Consider the following 17,668-nt stretch of genomic DNA (forward strand, 5'->3'; position numbering starts at 1 on the left):
TTTCTAAACGCCTAATAGTCTGAACATATGTCATAGAAAGATTGATATTTCATGGTGAAGAACATCCTGTAGAAAATCGACGCATAGTACACCATTTTAAAATCTAAATAAGCTGGAAGCTAGCAACTTAGCATAATGCTTAGCAGTAAATACAATAACTAAAGAGCTGATGCAGGACAAACAGTGGATGGTACAGTGCTTTCAGACTATAAACTTTTGCCCTGTTGAATCAGCGCAGCTGTGCTGTAAATGAGGGATTCGACAATTGGGCTGCCATTTTGCCCTTGTAAATAAAAAAATGAAGCTTTACAATATTTTAAAATCAACATCTAAGACAACATACATCCATTCAGAAATATGCGGTTAACCCTTAATAACCCTTAATATCTCATTTTTAACAAGGTTTCTTTGGCTGCATTTTGCTCTTAAGTCAGTAACAGGTTTGGGGTTTTTAGCGTAAAATTAGCACACAAAATATGGTTAATTAGCATCCATGCCCTTTAGGAAATTCAGATGATGCGACTTCCTGTCAATCATGTGACTTGGAGAATATTCCATATGGCTAAATGTGTTTATTCAGTGACATAGATGATTTTCATAACCTGTAATCGATGACTCATGGAAAATTATGTTCCAAAAAGGCAAAATGATTTAAAATATATATATATTTTATTAATTATATTAGAAAGTAAAGTGTAGTTACAGTGGGCTGCGTCAGGCAAAAAATTCAGCCTTCTCAGTGCTGTAGATATTTGATTTATGTTTTTAAATTATTGATCAATTATTAAACATGCAGATAGGCTGTTGTGAAGGACACTTTGCCTGTGTTTAAAATGTCTTTTACCTTTACTTTACATGCATATTTGGAAATGATATCAGTTGGACACAAATGGCACCCAATCATGGAATCGCCCAAATATTGAGAGTGGTGCATTATCTTTGTAAAGAACGCTGTTAGAACAGGAAAATCAACAGTGAAGAAACATTCAGTTGATATAATTTAGTCACTACATAAAACATTTTACTAGGTCCTTGTGCTTCCAAGAATCTGAGCACTTCTATTACTTATTCATACATATGCTTTCTTCATACATATTGTAATGATTGCCTTATGATGACGTCATGTGTGCTCTCGCTCTCTCTCGTGCACTCTCATGTGTGCAGATGTGTCGTACCACTGCTATATATTACAAGTGTAAAAATCGATCTTTCATTCATTGACAACAGAATAATCTGTCAACCCTGTGTGAGTATTTAGTAACCTACTGAAATAAATGAGGCACAGCATTATCTCTTCGATTCCGGCTGAGTTATATCCACTTTTGTTCCTGAGGAAACTGTGAGAATCTATTACCTGATTCTTACAAAATGCTTCCACCAGCTGATATAGTTACAAATAATTTCCTGCCATTAACATGAAGACAGTGTACAACTATATTCTTTAGTACAACATTCCCATGTTCTCCTTCTGTCCACATGGGTTTCCTCCAGGTTCTCCGGTTTCCTCCCACCTACTAAAAAGCATGCTGATAGGTGGATTGGTTATGTTAAATAGCCCTGTAGGTGTGAATGGTGCTCTGCGATGGACTGGTGTCCATCTGGGGTGAACTCTCCTGCCTTACACCCACTGTTCCCGGGATATGCTCCTGATTTACTGCAAATAGGATAAAGTGGTTACTTATCAATGTCCCATAATCCACAAGAGGCCTGGATTATAACTTTTGGATTTAATTTAGGATTCACACACACACACACACACACACACACCATACCGAGCCCAAATAAGGCTTTGTCACTCTTGTGGTAACAACAGGGAGAGAGAGAGAGAGAGAGAGAGAGCATGAGAGGGAGGGAGGAAAGAAAAAAAAATCCTCAGATCTTCTTCTAACAAGAAGAACCTTTCGAATCTGAATTTTCTTGCTGAGAAAAGAAGCGCTTTGAAATTCTAATGCATAAACATTATCCTCGTTTTTTTTTTTCTCTCGCTCACCTAAAGCGCCGGCTTCTGAGACACTTTGGAAAAGTTGCCTCTTTTCCAGTAGGCTTCAGTAACTTAAATAGAAATTGGATGGGGATTTGGCTATTGTTACGTCTCATCAAAGCCAGAGATCTGCTTGCCGCGCCGTGTCTGCGTGCCTCCAGTCTGTCAAGCTGCTTGTCTTTAAGACATCACATCTTAAGATGGATGAGATCTGATTATTTCTTTATATATATATATATATAAAAACAAGAGCTGGTTGTTCTTTGCATGAGATAGACGATGCTGTTGGTGATGAGGGCCGAGGGGACGACTGTATGTGCTGGGGTTTACAGCAGAGAGGAAAAATTCTTGCTTCTTCACACATGCTTGATGTTGAACGAGGTCATACTGAAAAAAAAAAATATAAAGAATAATCCGCTGAAATAATTACTTTTGTAATGAGTCCTCTGCAAGTTTTTAACTGAAGCTGCATTTTCCATTTTAGCTGTTCTGGATGAATGTGTGTCTGGGATCTTTGAAAATTTCAGTTTTCATTTGAAAAAATGATTAATAAAAAATATAAAGAGACACAATGATAAAGCAGAAGATATACAACAACTAGGATCTCTATCCCATAGTGTTTCGTCTATTACATACACCAGCATACTGTATTTCACTAACTCATCTTGTATTACCTATACACAAACACTATAAACCCGTACACCCATGTTTTTAATCTGCACATACACACAGAAACACACTGGAGCACCTGCTGCTGAGAACAGCTGGAGGCCAGTGTTGATGTGTGTGTGTGTGTGTGTGTGTGTATATGTGTGTGTGTGTGTGTGTGTGTGTGTGTGTATATGTGTGTATGTGTGTGTGTTCAGTTTTCATCTGGTATCTCTCAGACCTTTTCTCCCACAGATCCTTTTATGTCTGCATAGCTGTGAACCCCGGCACGCAGCGGCTGGCTCATGCTTTCTTGTCTTTCCCACGGTCGCGCACACACTGCTGTGCCTGCAGACCAACATAACCATAACAACGCTCACTTTCCCACACCTAAAGGTGAAAAAGATGATAGAAGCAGAAAAAAATACACATACTACATAAAAGTAGACTACAATAATGACACAGAATAAAACTTTATTAAAATGTGGGTACGTGGGCAGTTGGGTTTTAAAAAAACACCCACACTATCTCGAAATACTGACACAGAGAACACAGAAAAAAAAACATTTAATGTCAATCATATATATATTTCTAACCCAAACCTAGAATAAACCAACTGTATGTTACTGTAAAATGTCATGAGCTGATTTTGATTGGATATCGTAGGAGCAAAACCACACGTCTTCATGTTGTATTCATTTCATCCCAATTAAAATTATGCTGCTCTTCACCGGTTATCACTTTCATTATAAAAAACAAAGGATATTTACACAGTGGCCTTACGTCATGTGTTTACATATATGCCATGATGAAAAAAATAGGGGCCCATGATCGCAGCAATTATGTAGAAGTCCCGATGAGTTCAGACCTGCTAAGCTGAAAAAAAGAGACAAAAATACTTAGATACATATTACACACACAAGAAAGGTCACATGGCCTTTACACATTTATGCTGCATTCGACTTAATTCAGAAGTGGGACAAACTCAGATTTATGTCATTTTTCGAATTCAAACTACAATGTGTGAAAAAAACATGGACACCTTCATGAAAGCCAGCTAACATTAGTGATCATGAGTTTATGATGTGTTTATGTTCTCAAAACAGGGAACTGGATGGTCTGTGTTATAGATTTAATCAACTGACGTGCCTATGTTGATTGATCTAATGTAAATACTAGCAGCCATGTTGACATGACATCATATACCGAACTCAATGTTGAGGAGGCCTTCCTCCATTTACATTTATGGCATTTGGCAGATGCTCTTATCCAGAGTAACTTACATTCATCTCATTTATACAACTAAGCAGTTAAGGGCCTTGCTCAAGGGCCCAGCAAGGGGAGCTTGGTAGTGCCGGGGTTTGAACTCATAACTTTCCTATCAGATGTCCAATGTCTTAACCACTGAGCTACCACCACCCTTCCTCAGACCGTCCTGCCTAAGGATTTTTTTTTTTGGTCAGAGGTCAGAAATTCAAACTTATGCGCTTTTTTCATTTTCCAATAACAGCACATACAGTGTAATGCTGTTATAGAACGTTAATTGTGTGATGATATGAAATCTTCCATTTCTTGATTCTGCGTCTTTTCTCTTATAGACTCTTAGGGACAGTCTTTCCATCACAATTCACATAAACTGGCAGGAGAACTGATCTAGCTGAGTAAAATGGGAAAGCACAAGAAGATATGACACAAATATATAACACTAACACACCCCTTTTTCAGTAAAGATAGAAGTGGCTGGTAAATTTTACCCGGATTAGGTGGGTGGAAAGTGTATGAGTTTGAGTATTTCCACTCCAGGCTAAACTCCTGTAAATGTGTGTGCCCTCGGTGGAAAGAGAAGCAATAAAACTGACACAAAGAGCTTACACTTGTCAGAACTGGGATAACAGTGTTAATGTTTTTATTTGATTCCCAGCCCCAAGTCAAGCCCTCCTGCAGTACAGTAGGCCCGTAGGCCTCTAGTTTCCTCCAAACATCAATTTGACTTCTTTTCCAAACTAAGATACGAGCTACTGAAGTAAGTTAGACAGAAAACTCATCTGAGGAAGTTATGTTTTTCGCCCACCAGCTAAGAAAGAAGTGACAGAAGAATGTGATGGAAGGGGCGATTTCGCTTTGTTCCTCATACAGTACTCAAGCAGAAAAGAAGCGACGTCTCGAAATAGAACAATGCAGAGAAGCGCTAAGTATCTGAGGCTGGCTCAAAAGGCCTCTAGCTTTGAGGTGGATAAAAGCGCGCTCTGGTGTTTTTTTCTTCTTTCTTTCTTATTTTTTCCTTCGTTGTTGCTTTCCTCTCTGGAATATGAGAGACGAAAGCAGTGAGGGAGCCAAGGGGAGGATCATCATCTCCAGCTGTGAATGAATATGAAACTCGCCCCCCCCCCCCTCCCCCCACCCCCCAACACAATGCGCTAGCAACATATTCTTGAACAACGCTAAATGCAACGCCGCTCCAGCCGACGCCCGGCTTATTGCTGTTCAGAAACCTTCCTTTTGACAGATTTGACAGGAAGATGACTGACCTCTTGTCTCGTTGTAGTGGTTTGTTCGTAGGGCAAAAACAGGTGTCAACTGTTAGCATTGATATGCTAATACAGCAAATGGGAGACGTGAGAGCTGAACAATAGTGTTTCAGTCAGACAGATGTTACTCAATGACCTAGACCTCTACCTTCAATTGGATTTATAAAGCCAATAAGCTTAATGCAAGCCTGATTAGCATTTCCACAACAGTGTTTAATCTGAAATATAATGAATGCTAACTCAGTTTTAAGTAGGAAGTATGGAAGTATACTGTATTTTATGAGTTTTGCGCTAGTTCTCCTGGTTTAGTTTCCTTTAGTTTAGTTTCCCTAGTGTCCTTGTGTTTTTCTTAGTCCTTTTGTTTCTAACTTTGTGCTAGTTCTCATGGTTCCCCTAGGTTCCTTGTTTTTTTTGCTAGCCTCTATCCTTTTGTGTCTAGTTTTGCACTAGTTCTCCTATCTTTTTGTCTAGTTTTGTGCTAGTTCACCTGGTTACGCTAGTGTGTTTTATTTCCCCCTGCTAGTCTCTATTCCTTTTGTGTCTAGTTTTGCACTAGTTCTGCTATCTGTTAAGGTTGTTTTCATCTATTTCTTATTCTCTCTCTCTCTCTCTCTCTGCATTAATCAGAAATAGGCCATGATTGATCACTGATTTCCCACTGTTCTCTTGTGCCCTGCTACACACACACACACACACACACACACACACAGAGGATCATGCCAGGCTATACGTCCATCATACACACTATTGTGTACTTGACATCAAAGCCACTAGCGCCATGTATTAGCATTAATAATGAGGGGTTGGAACACACAGATGCCCCATCCTGGGGTGTCTTTCATCTGTTCCGATAACCCCCCATCTCCAAACACACATTAAAGGGCAATTTTGGGGGCTTCATCATGACCTGATCAAAACCCATCTGTCACTGGAGTTAACCGTCAGCATTGAAATGAATTTTTCACATCAGCCTAACTGTCCTAAATTAAAAAAAATAATAATAAAAAAATAAAATAATAATAATAGGCAAAGTGGCTGAAATGAGACTGATAGATTGTCTAGAAAGTGCCACCATCTGCACAATTTGTTTGACTGAGCTGCAATCAGATATGAGGGAATTAATAATAGATCAATGACAGATTTGCAAACTCAGAGCTAGTGCTGAGCTTCTCACAGCCTTTCAGTGCATCTTTTGCTATTCTTCACAAGAAGAAAGCCTCCGGTAACTAAGGAGAAATTTTGGCCCTTGTGTCAATAGAGAATATTTTTGTGGATATGGAGGCTGACAGCATTGCAAACATAAAGTTAAGGAACGTTCACATTCAATATTCAAAGAGACTAAACACAGGAGACAGGAGTAGGATGACGGTAAGAAAAAAAGGAGAAAAAGAGAATGATGGTGAAAAGGAATGGGGACATTTTGAGGGAAAGGACCCCAACCCAAAAAAAAAGACACTCCATTCTTTACAAGCAATCTGCATATCACCATTTTAACGTCTCACTCCGTCACACAATATCACATCAGTGGCAACTTTTAGCAAATGTGCCATGCTTGTGCATTGTGTTCACCAGACGGCTTTTGAAAATGATATGCTAATTTGCCCGAGGAGCAAAGAACAACATCAAATGTGCGCCAGTGAATAGCCAAGGGACTTTCAAGTCTTAATATGGCTCAGAAGTGTTTTATCTCTCAACCACAACCTGCGTTCTGTGCAAAAAATAAAACAACAACAACAGGAAAGCAACAGCCGGAGCTTCAAAGAAAGGGTTGTGACTCAAAAATTCGAGATTAATAAAGGTTATCAGTGGAGCACGGATGAAAACAAAGTATCCGAGGTCTCACGTGTCTTCGTGGCTTATTGCTTAGGATGCATTTGATGATGTGACGGTTTTAAGTTCAAAGCCAAAGGAATTGTTATATGACTGGGGCATGGCATCTAACTTTCTCTTCCTTTTCTCCTTCACTCCTCAGCCTTGCTTGTTCTTCCTCCCTTTTCCTTTCTCTCTCTTGCGCTCCAGTTTGTATGCTGTATAAGGGAAGCGTGGTGTGCATTTGATAGATTGATAGTCGTCTGTTTTGATGTTGTGGTCCTTTGTGTTGCTCTGGAACAATGGGAGATTAGAGATTAGAATAAAAAAAAAAAGCAACGCAATAGCGAGAGAAAGAAAGAGATAGAATGAAATAATTGGCCGTATAGTCTTTGTAGCTTTTCCTATGACCTCATTAAAGAGGCTGAACAAACATTTTCTGCTCATGTTTGTCTACCAAACCTTGCTTTCTTCTATCTCAAAGACCTTGGCACATAACTCGCTCTAAAACAAGGACTTAGGTTTTTGTTCTTAAGGCTGCAGCCTTGATGCAGTGACAAAAGCAAAACTGTGACGAAACTTCCTGAAAGATTAAGAAGACAAATCTTTGGAGAAGTTTGGTGGACTGAGGATAAACTCCATCTTGGATATGCACAGAGATAAAAGCACCATTTCTCATCTGTACGAATGCGTTCATGCTTTTTTTCTTTTTTTTATGCTTTTTTTATGCCTTATTGAGTAAAATAGAATGGGTCCAATTCATAATTTGATTCCTTCAACCTCAAAAATGTAAAGGCCAGCCATTAAACATGGTTCAGTATTGCATCTATGAGTGACTGAAACAAACAAAACAAAACCAGGGAAAGTCTGGAATGTTCATGGTTTTTTCCAAAGAGTTAGAGGTGATTAGCTATTTGCAGGCTGACCATCCAACAGACAAAAATCAAAATCGTAAGAGGTGAAGGCACATGTTTCATTATTGCCAATTCAAAAAGCACTTACAGTATCACATCCTGCACTCCACTATGCTCCATCCGATCCTCTAGCACTGCTTGAATGGTCCCACCATCTCTCCGGGTACAAGGAAGGTATGCATCAAGACGCTTCTCTGTTCTGGCACCTAGGTGGTGGAATGAACTTTCCCTCAATGTCTGAACAGCTGGCAGTCTTCAAATGACATCTACAGACCCACCTCTTCCTGAAGCACTTAAATTAGCACATCGACTTTAAAAAAATGTGTTGCCTGTGTGATTTTCTTACTATACTACCTCCCCAGCAGAGTTTATAGACTGATGGTACTTGTAGTCTGTGATCTAGTGAACCAGTATCAGGATGTATTTATTGATAGAGACTTCAATGCACTTCTGTAAGTCGCTCTGGATAAGGGCATCTGCCAAATGGCATGACTGTAAATGTAAATGTAAATGGTGACACTTCAACAGGGATGAATCCAACAGTCGCCTTGGTCTCTCCTCAGGAATATTACGCTTTGCCGGCATCTTTCTATTCACAGCAGATAGGAATGATTATCTGTAGGAGTTGTATCATTTTAAAATTTGGCTTAATCGTGGTTTTAGGCTGTTACTATACTATTACCAGAATTTTACCTTTATTTTCATTCATTCATTCAGGATGCGCTTTCCTGGTCAGGCTCACAGAGAATCCTGGGAACACCGGATGAGAGGCAGGAATACACCCTGAATGGAACGCCAGTCCATCACAGGACACCATGCACACATTCATACACACTCGTTCACATCTATGGGCAATTTAGCATAACCAATCCACCAGGAGACCAGAGAACCAGGAGGAATCAATTCCAGCTCAGGCTCAAACCAAGGATTCTACCTGCTGTGCCACTGCACTGAACTTATATTTTATTATTTATCATTCATAATTTATTAATTATTATTTATCATAATGCTCATAATATTCTCGTCATTGACGTTCAGCTGTTAGGTTTACATTCGGAGGTCTTATTCATACTGGCTTCATATTAATAGTCCATGATATTACTTTTTAAATTTAGTTACTTATTTATTTTGCAGCCAGGGAGCTCTTTAAATGTAAAAGAAAATGCACAGACCTCCCCCTCAGAGCATGTTTATTAAATTAATCTTAAATATTAAACATAATTATTTGGCTCATTATTTAAATGTGCACAAATTATAATATTTTTGGCTATTTATTAGAGCCATAGGGCTTTTTTTTAATTCTTGAACCTTCCACTGACAAAACACATTACGTCCAAGTCGACATTATTTGTAAGCTGACTTGTTTTTTAGTTAACGAGACGTGAATTAAACCCATTCAATTAAACTGGATAAGAACTCGATAATAAATCTAGTAATGATGGCAGGTTGTGATTTCCACCACTGTAACAAAAAAAAGATATATATATGATATATATGATATATATAAGCTTTATGATAATAGCATTATCATAAAGCTTGATTACTGACTGATCGCTTGATAAATTTACTGATAGATTAATAAATTAATGAAAATAACATAAACCTTAAGAAATGCCTGATGTTACCAACATGATAGGTGGAAAGTTTTGGCTCGTGACTACACAAAAAAAGTGTCCCACATGCAGTCACCCAGGTATATTAAATCCTGACCAGTTTAGAGACAAGATGACAGATCTGTCTCTCAGTGCTTTCTCTCTCTGTGTGCTCCGTCAGTGTGTGCTGTGTGTGCTGTGTGTGTTAGGTTTTAATGAGTTAAAGCTAGCTGTGGTGCGCAGCATGCCTCTGACAGGCCCCAATAAAGAGAAGAAGCTCCCACAGCTCTAGCGGCTAGCGTTCACTTCAAAGCTGGCCATCGTTCGGCCATATCAAGAGCGAGAAACGCCTTGTCAGATGTGGAGACGGCCCAAAAAAGTTAGCTTGGCGCTGACCCATTACCTTGAGTAACCTTTGTCTGAACAAACCTCCTTGCGTGTTGCTAATTCTCAAACTTGCTGGCTAAAAACACACCACTCCGGTGTATCAGCTCGCTGCTAACCCAGTTTCTCAAAGCCAATGCTTTGAAGTGGCACCAAAGTCGCCTTCTGATCTCTTATCTCCTGCAAAAATTTTTTTTACACCAGTCTCGACATTTCAAGCTTTTTTTTTAAGTCCTTTGATTTTCTTTACCCATCTGAGACGCTAATTTCAACATTTTCAACAGAGAAGGCTAGTTTGGCCTTTTGGCTTCTTTTGTCCTCCATTGTTCCACGTTGTTTCTTCTCCTTTCTTTTTGGACTCACTCCAAAGCTTGATGCTGAGGCTAATGAAAAGACAACGCTTGTTCAGAAAGGAAGATGAATCATTTCTGAAAGACGTGGCGTGCTACATCACATAGAGCCTTCGCATCTGGGAAGAAAGCAAGCGCTTTCTGAAATTCATGCTTTGCTTGTTTCACAAAGCACGCTGAAGGAGAACAGAAGATACGACGGAGTTCAAACAGTTCTAAATTGGTAATCCTTTGATACACTGCACATCAAAGAAACGTCTCTACTTGTGGCAACTGTGAGAGCCTTATATGTTCATCTCTCTCGTTTTACTGCTTGTTTTGCTCCTGGAAATAGGTCATGCTGTAGTTATTCCCATACTGAAACTTAATAATGTTACGATGATGTGGGCTCTTAATATCTATAAACTTTTAATGCCTTCCAGCATAATGAAAAACATGACTTGATAATTGTTTTCCCATGCAGCTTAAGTTTTCCTATGGACACGTGTTAAAGATGGCTTCCAGTTTGACACTGTAGTGCAAGAACATTAATACCTTTTTTTGGTCTTTGGATTAGGCAACAGGTCTGAACTGGCTTTGAATTCCACGTAATCCACTATTACCTGTGAACAGTACTGTGTACATAACCTCTGCTGTGGAACCAGCTGTCTTTTCTGAGGTACATCACCCATTTTTAAACTCTTTATTTAAATTTTTCACATATGATACATTAACCTAAAAGAATACAGTAATCTGTAAAATAAAAATGTAAAAAAAGGGAGTGAGAATAGTGAAAAAAGGGTTATAAAAATAGGCTATAGCTGTCTTTCCTCATTTAATTTGGTGGTAATTTAAAAAAAAAAAAAATGCAAATGGACAATCCTCTATACTGTACCACAGAAATACTTTGGTATTTTTGCACATTTCCTGATATATCTATATACCACACTTTAAATCATGCTATTACCATTGTTTCTTTATTTTTTGTCATATTTACAGTACTACTGTCATATTCATTTATAATTATGTATCTACCTTCTCACGTTATGTTGTTGCTGCTGTAACAGTTACATTTCACCAAAAAAATAAATAAAAAGTTCATCATATCTTATTTTATACCCACTGAACACAGGAGTAAAAATTTATTTGGTCAACAGAAGCAAATTTGGATGGCTGCAATAATCCTCGATTAACATATTTACAGTACACATAGATCATCACATGATCCCCAACCAACATCAACATCAGCTACGTTTTTTTTTTTTTTGCAAACTGCAGCTTGTAAGAAGAGGGATTCACAGGGGAATTTACACATGACTGGTAAACCCATTACACAAAACAATAACAATATTATCTATATCTGATAGATCAAGTATTTACCATAAACATCTTGTAAACTTGGTAAGTACGCCTCATAAGGAAAGCTGTCTCTGTAAAGTCAGAGCATGTAATGTTCTCTCAAAATCTGCTCAGAGGAAAACCTCTATTCTCTGTGGACCCCAAGACTCTATAAACAGGTGAAAGAAATCAGAAAGTCTGCAGGGGTCAGCAAGTCACAAATTCATTAGCTATACCACCTTGAAAGTAAAAGCTACAATGTGCTGGCCAATCCCATGTTTTAATTGTCTGGAAACCTACATGACTAGGTTAAAAGGTGGTGAGCTAATTAGCTAGTATATTAATAAAAGCGTTAATACAGGCTAAAGAGAATTCTCATTTCTCTATTTTCTCTTGATATGTTTAACCATGAGGTGACTCTGTGTTCCTTAAAAAGAGAAAGAACTGACCATTGAACTGACAGTCTGATTGCGCCGTGCCTGATGTGTGTAGTGCAGCAAGTGGTGTTATTTGGAATCAATAGCATCTGATATTGTTACAATATTGAGGTTCCATTATTAAAGTTGCATGGTATCACACAGTTATCATACTTATTTGCCCAATAAAAATAAATTGAAAAATATTATTTGCATGGTTTGCTAAGGCTAGCTAGCTTGCATCAGCTTGCTATTAGCTACCTAGGGGTTGTCATTTGAGTATGTTAACTAAATATAAATAACTTTGTTTGCATGTAATAATGACATCAGGGGGACTAGCTTGCCTTGACCACAACACCAGTGCTAAAAAAGATTTAATATAGCACAGGCAGTTATGTATATAAAGCATGTGTATGTTGCAGATTGCAAAGAACAACAATATGACATTTCATCCATATAAAGCACCATTTTAATGGTGTTAAACATCAAATTACATAGTTCCTATATGTCTTCGTTTGTTGTTTCTTTCTTCCTTTTTTTTATTCTGGCAGCCAATTTCTAATCCATGTATTGACTCATCAAACAAAGGTAAGCTTCTCACAGCACGAGGTACAGGAGGCAAGCCTGAACACTTCTGAAAGCTTCCCGCAGACACCCACCAAACTCCCATTTCAGGTCCCCACAAGTAAGAGTGCGTTCCCACTGAAGTTCAAATACATGGCTCAGGGCCTGAGCTTCACAGGAGGGGCATAAAGAGAGAAGGAGAGAGAGAAAGAGAGAGAGAATACCTCGACTTCCTCTATGCACACTCACAATTGAGACAGGGCAAATAAAGTTCCCTTGGTGATGACTCAAGCCTTTCTTTCTTTCTGTGACCTTATCTTCTCTCTCATCTCTGCAGCATCACCAAGCCACAATGCCAAAGACACTGTGCTCTAGAAGTGGGGACCATGGTGGATATCACCCCACTGAGGGTTCACATCTATAGCAGAGTGGGTGGGGAAACACTACCAGACACTCTTTAACTAGGTTCTCCCATTAAACAGCATGGTAAGAGTAAGTTCCCTTCCAAACCCTGTTAGCATTGCAGACTCAGAGGATAGACACTGAAGAAGATAATAGCCAAGAGCTCTGCAAAGATGTGAAACGTTTAGAAAACTCTACTTAATAATCATTGCTAATGAGATTACATGTCAGGACTGTCAGAAAGTCAGTTAGGATCTTAAGCAGTGCCATTAACCATCAAATTCTAAGCAATGTCTTGACTCTGTTGACAGACAGGGGTAACTTGGTCAACAACAACAGCACTTAAATTTGATCAGCCATTCACCAACTTGATTATACTACAATAGTTCACTTTGGCTACCAAATTTACAGGAAAAGGAAAAATATTTATCATGAAATATTTGTGATGTGTTTTATGATTCTGGTGCTAATTTATTGGTTGGTATTTGTTGGCTATATTCCCATGAGAAGTTAGCGGTTGTGTGATCCGCTGACATCACAGAGGACAATGTTAATGCAGTGTTTAAAAGGAAAATAAAGTTTCAACAAGCTCAAACATAGCTCTTAGCTAAAAACAAAAGAGTATGAGCTTTCTTGCCATTTTCCAGCGACCATCAACGTCATATTAATAAGAAATCCAACAGAGAAGTAGTGGAGACAGTGAACATTGGACTCCAAGTTCCAGAATGCAATGCAGCTATATGACACAGTTGCGCTTGGCTAGTTAGCAATCTCCAAGATGACAAGCACAATGGCTTCGACCAAGTTGAAGCTGATCTGTTTGTGCACAGTGTATAGATGAATAAGTGAGAAAGCTGGACAGACAAAAAGACTAAAGTGCCACTGCATCACTCTCTTTAGGTTGAAGTTAAGCAAGGGCTAAATCCCACTGGCGCCACTATCACCAGCAGTTGAACGGCATTGTGGGTAATATATGAAACCATTAAGTAAAGTGAAAATAGGCCAACATGTCAATGAAATAAGTTAAAATAAAAGTCAACACTAAATCAACTCTTGGACACCACTGAAGATCACATGCTGATTATTATGATTAACATGCAGGTCAGTCATGCTGGTGTGTTCCTTTAATTACCCACTTAAATAGTTTACCTAACAGTAGCTAGCTAGCAAGTAGTCTCAGTCACAGATGCTGTGCCCATGGGATAAAATGCATCTGTTATCTTCTGTACACTTTTCTGGCCACAAGCTTCAGAATGATGAAGGTTGTAACCTCATTGGCTCTCCACACTTTACCTCTACCTAAAGAGAGTGATGCAGCAGTGCTTTCATCATTTAGTCCGTCCTGTTCTCTCACCTTGTCATCTGTACACTCTGTTTAATCAGATCAGCTCCCAAAGCTTGAACTTTCATTCTAATACTGCCATCAGTGCCATCGTGCTTGTCATCTCATAGATAACTGACTAGCCGAGGTGAATCTCTGCCAAAGCTGCATTGCATTCTGGAACTTTGCTGCCTTTTGTGTGCTGGTTTTCAATAGGAAAAATGCTCAGACTCTGTGACACAATAAATATTTGGACCGAGATGTAGTCACTGTAGAGGTTTATGTAAACCACTTCATAGTGTCGAAATGAGCTAATCTTGTGTGTTTGCCAACAGACTTAGGTCTGGCTTGTAAGATATTCTAACAATGAATGTGGCCCAAGGTTTAGATTATGCAACAAAATAGCTCACCTAACATTAGCTGGCTTGATAGAAAACCTGGCTACATCAGATAGCTACTGCTGGACCAAAGCAAACTAAATACATGGCTAACATTAACACATTGGTGCTTTTTGCTAGCTGGTTGCAGTAAAGAAGTGAAAAGAACGGCTTGCATGGTGATTAAGTTTAGCTTTGTCACCCAGGGATGCTAGTCATTTGGCCATATCAGTAAGTGCTTAGATTCTGCCTTACTTGCAAGTTGGATAAATGTGTCTGCTAAATAAATAGTTATTTATCTATTTAACATTCTGAAAGCAGCAAAGAATGTGAAAGACAGTGAAGGTGAGAATTACAAAATCATAATGATCACAATTTTCAAAAGGCATGTGACCTCATTATTTGAATTTTGTAGGACTTGCTTACATACAGTAATATCTATCTATCTATATCTATTTATCTATCTATCTATCTATCTATCTGTATATATATATATATATATATATATATATATATATATATATATATATATATATATATATATGATCGAACATGTGCACTGGAACAGAAATACACAGTTATGAATGTTTATTTCCTGTTTGTCAGAGAGAACATGCAAGCCTGCCTCTAATCATACCACCAAACCAGGACCATATGCCTTTCTGTTTCTCTCTCTTTTCCTTCCCTCTCAATGTTTTGTTGTCCCTGTAAGAGCTTAGCATACTTTTCCATTATCATCATAAAGAACCATGGAGCCACATGTGGTGTAACGAAAGTACGAAAGTGGAAGCTTTATTTTTCCTTCTTTTCCTGATCCAGTCGCATGAAACAACCAATAAATATAGAATTACTGTAGAAAATACAATGAATGCAATGAAACTAATGATATAAAAAGCAAGACCTTTAAAAGCCACTGATACTATACATTTCATGTAAAATGATTCTTATATCAATTTATAGGAATAGTTGTCTTTTTATCAGGTACACTACTGTGCATGTCACCCTGCTTCTTTAATAGGCGCTATCAGTACTGTGGAAACAGTGAATAAATACATGTATTTCAATATCAAATTGAGATCAAATATTTTCTGGTTTTTTTTCTCGTAAAGACATATGCTACAGTAAAACCTTCCAGCCATTTATCTTGTTGTCTGTGCTGCTTATCCTACACAGGGTTGTGGGGGAGCCTGGAGCCTATCCCAGGGAACTCGGGGCACAAGGCGGGGGACATCCTGGATGGGGTGCCAGCCCATCGCAGGGCACAATCTGTCCCATAAAAATGGGTGTTTATTCACACACCCATTCACACACTATGGACAATTTGGAAATGCCAGTCAGCCTACAACGCATGTCTTTGGGCTGGGGGAGGAAACCAGAGTACCCGAGGAGTTCTCCCCGAAGCACTGAGAGAACATGCAAACTCTGCACCTTGGAGGCGGCATTCAAACCCACAATCCTGGAGGCAAACGTGCTAACCACTAAGCCACCATGCCTAAAACCTTCCAAGTTTCAAAATGAAAAGTGTGAGGTCAAACCAGTCTGGGCATTCTCTGCAGAACTGCTGCTCACTTGATGTTTTTAGTTTTTTGCACCGTTCTGTGTAAACTCCAAAGCCTGTTGTGTGTGAGAATCCCAGGAGCTGAGCTTAAACTAGGCCGCCTGGCACCAACAACCATGCTGTGGTCAAAGTCACTGAGATAAAATTTTTTTCCCAATTCTGATGTTTAATGTGTACATTTAACTGAAGCTCTTCACCCGCATCTGCATCATTTTATGCATTGCGTTGCTGCCACATGATTAGCTGATTGGATAATAGTCTTTCACAGCAGTTGAAACAGAGGAGGCCACTCTGGTCTTGAATTATTTGCTTATTTAAGTGCCATAAGGCTGATTTCTGGTGGCTAACTGTTTCTTTCCCTCCAGCTATGACTGTTCTTTTTCCCCTCTATTTACCGAAACACCAGGCTTACCAGGCATTCGAATTCGTTTATCGCTTATGGGTGTTGGATGAAATGGTTTACATCTGGATTTTTTTTTCCTGAAGCCCAATTTCAAACAGGTGTGATTGTGGTAAATTAAAAAAAAAAAAGGTAAAATAAAGATGTGCTTTAGGTCCATATGTGTTCGGAGTCGGTGCTGGGAACCCATAAAAGCTCTCACACCCAGGTGCTCAGGGGAGATTTTGGAGACTATAAACAAAAGGCCTCTCTAAGTCTTTGTGTAAATGTTTTTCTCAATGAACCGTCTCAGCTGCATGATTATCCGTCATTTAATGTCAGTTTAAAGTGATTCTAATTTAATTACAAGCTCTAAACATCAGCCAGTGATGTTTAGCTCTTTCTATGTAAACCTACCTTGGGCTTCTATCACACAGGCTTAGTTTTCTGTCTGGTTGCAAGATCAGGCAAAGAACACAGTAAGATCACTAAAATTATGCTTGTATAAAGCCTCAGTCCCAGGCCTGGATATTTGATATGCGTTCAGATTTTCATGTTTTTCCAGTTTTAACAAACCTCAACCAGCACTAAGCTCCCAAAGATACTGATAATTAGCTGATGGTTTGACTTAAGTGTGTGAGATTAGAGGGTTAGCAAAAATGTTCTCAGGAACTGAGTTGGTAACCAAATGTAGTCGATCAGCCAAGATTGTTGGTGTTAGAAGATAGCGTCTTTAGTTTTGCTCTGCAGCTATGAGGTTAATGTAACTAACAAAGTAAGTAATGGAAGCTTATATCTGCTATTATATGATCCTATTTATGTACCAATAATAGTACTGAAATAATCAATGTCTTTTGAAGCAAGGCTGTGATAATTGACCATGCAGTTTGCACAATAGGCAAGTTCTGGTGAGATTTCTCTTACTTGTACACCACATTAATGAGTTTTTTTATGATTACTATTTATCACATTGAATGATGATTCCAATAAAATCGTGTGCGATAACTTTCTCCATGTCAAATTATAGGATTACGATCGTCTAATGATAGACATACAATTAAAGAAAACAGGGTCAAACGACCAGAAACATTTTTTAAAGTTAAGATAATAGTATGGAGATAATAAGGA

This window comes from Pangasianodon hypophthalmus, chromosome 2, assembly GCF_027358585.1.
Source record: "Pangasianodon hypophthalmus isolate fPanHyp1 chromosome 2, fPanHyp1.pri, whole genome shotgun sequence".
NCBI classification, from domain to species: Eukaryota; Metazoa; Chordata; class Actinopteri; order Siluriformes; family Pangasiidae; genus Pangasianodon; species Pangasianodon hypophthalmus.